At 38.6% G+C, this 2,348-nt stretch overlaps 1 long non-coding RNA gene across 1 annotated transcript; it reads left to right on the forward strand.

Moving 5' to 3' along the window:
* The first annotated feature begins 306 nt into the window (after nt 1-306).
* LOC143142031 (uncharacterized) lies at nt 307-1,987 on the forward strand. The gene is made up of 3 exons (XR_012990861.1): nt 307-512; nt 1,166-1,278; nt 1,882-1,987. It is a non-coding gene; the product is annotated as an uncharacterized LOC143142031 (long non-coding RNA).
* Nucleotides 1,988-2,348: the final 361 nt, after the last annotated feature.

The following is a 2,348-nucleotide window of genomic DNA, read 5'->3' on the forward strand; positions in this document are numbered from 1 at the left end:
CAGAGCAGGACCAAGCGGCAACATTCTAATTTGAACAATGAAGCCTACCCGGAAATGCGAAAAATTGCAATACATCGAAAATCCGCTAGGGGCAGGTCCCAAAAGGGAGCAAATGTCCATAGACCCCCATGTTAAAATGTCCGTTTTCACAGCATAAATTCATGCTTTTACAGGTTGGTCCCATGGACTTTTATTGTATTTGTTGGTAGTTCCCGAATGCCTGACAACTGTGAGGGGGGTGAATTTTTTTCTAACTCGTTAGTTTAGATCGCATTTAGATATTAAATGTATGAATAATTAAGGGCGTGGTCAACTTGATTGACGGCTGGTGTCGAGGCAGCAGACGATGTCACTAGCTGAGTGAAGGAAACTCCGAAATTATGTCTTGGCTGTGATCCTACACACCACATCCTTTCTGAAAATGTTTATTCAAATATCTGACATAAAATGGGTTGCTATTAACTGAAGCCTACTAACCGACACTTTAAGAAGACTTCGCTCCAGTTTTTGAGGTAAGTTACATTCCACTACTATTTCACGTAGATGTTAGCATTATAGCATCCATGTTAGTGGGCACTGTAGCAGCTATAGGCTACGTTAGCGTCAAATCATTTCAAATAAGTTTATGTCGAAAATGATGACCGAATGGCTGAAGCACACACATAAATTTAGTTAACTTGAATAAAGTTAACGTTAGTGAAAACCGATTGTGCTCCCGTTGTGAGTTAGCTTAACGTTTGCCATAGCTGCTACTAGCCAGGTGTTTAGTCAATAATCAGACAGCTGTAACGTTAAGCACGTTAACGTTAGTTCACAAACATACTGGGGTAACAAAGCATGTGTTCTCGTCAAAAAACCTTTTGTAAATACTCTGTGTGAATGCTTAGTCCGTTGTCAATTTATATAGTCTTTGGGTTGTCATATTTAAGATAGAAAAGCGTTCGTTCAGATGATAACTTCAGCCGAAGCATTAGCTAGCTAGTGGAGGTAAAATTGTGAACCACTATGAACCATTGACTTTAAGTTGAACATGGAGCTGATAACGAGCGATAACGTTAGCTAGTCACCATAACTGTTGTTAGTTATAACTGACGTCTGAAACTCTTATTGATGCCGTTTATTTGTTAAACACAAATTTGAAACAACACTTCTTGTCTATGCAAAGTTTCCCTGTAGGTGATCCTGACAGGCTGGGTGCTGGAGAGGGCTCTGGACTCCTAACTTCACTTCTCGTCTGTGCAGTCGACTCAGAAGCATCACTTCAGAACTGATTCCGTGGTACTTTGACATTTTTCATACATTTAAATGGAGCAACCTACTGGATTCAATTGGCCTAGCTGTCTATTCCAGACATGGTTAGCATACTGAACAAACATGAACGCATTTCAGACATTTAGAGTGGCCTTTTATTGTGAGCAGTCCGGGGCACATCTGTGCAATAATTATCATGACCTCTTTTGATAAGTCACACATGGAAAGTAGCCTTTAAATCAGCAGGTTTTGGTTGGATACAGATTGGATAATTAAAGAATATGGCATCAGTGACTGGCTATTGTTTGACTGGACCTTGGCCTAACTGTTAATAACTACCTCAATGGGGTGTAGACATGAGCTTACACTGTTCCACTGAAAACATTAAAATACAAGAAATGGTTGTTCTACAGAACTTTGAATACACCAAATTTGGTTTTGCTTATTGCCTGCATAAACAGGACATGTGCAAATAGTTGAATACGCCTGTCCTGTCCCCATTCAGCTAAGTGTTCTGTGAGTTTGTTCATTATACATATTGGGAGTATTTTTTAGCTTAATTTGTGACCACTTGTTCATAGTTTGCAGTAAGTTCAAGGATGTGACATATACCAATATTTCTGTTTTCAGATCTGGAACATTTTGAAATCCTACCAGATGGGGCACAAGTCATTGAGCAGTGGCAGCTTCTGACTTCAAAGACTTTGTTCACCAGCAGACCCCTTGATTACCTTTATTTACAACATTTGCATCTGTCAGTCTTTAAAGTGATCGAATATGTATTGACTATGTACTAGCTTAGTACATATTAGTTTTTGTTATTTTAGTTTCACAAATTCAGTGGTTACCTGTAATGCTCAAGATATACAAGTAAAAAAAACACCTTTACTTCTGCATCTGGGTCTTCAATTCAACCTACTGACTGAAGCTGACAGATTTGTATAAATGTTTTTGAGAGCACAGGCAAATTGGTTTGATAGATAGATAGATACTTTATTGATCTCCAAGGGGAAATTCAAGGTCTCAGTAGCATACAGACATCACACACAACATGCACTTACAGCAGAAATGGTAAATATAAGTATAAACATATAACA

This window comes from Alosa pseudoharengus, unplaced genomic scaffold (genome assembly GCF_046254945.1).
Source record: "Alosa pseudoharengus isolate Yale_2024_CS ecotype anadromous, Long Island Sound unplaced genomic scaffold, YU_APseudo_1.1 YU_APseudo_1.1_scf_24, whole genome shotgun sequence".
Classification (NCBI taxonomy): domain Eukaryota; kingdom Metazoa; phylum Chordata; class Actinopteri; order Clupeiformes; family Clupeidae; genus Alosa; species Alosa pseudoharengus.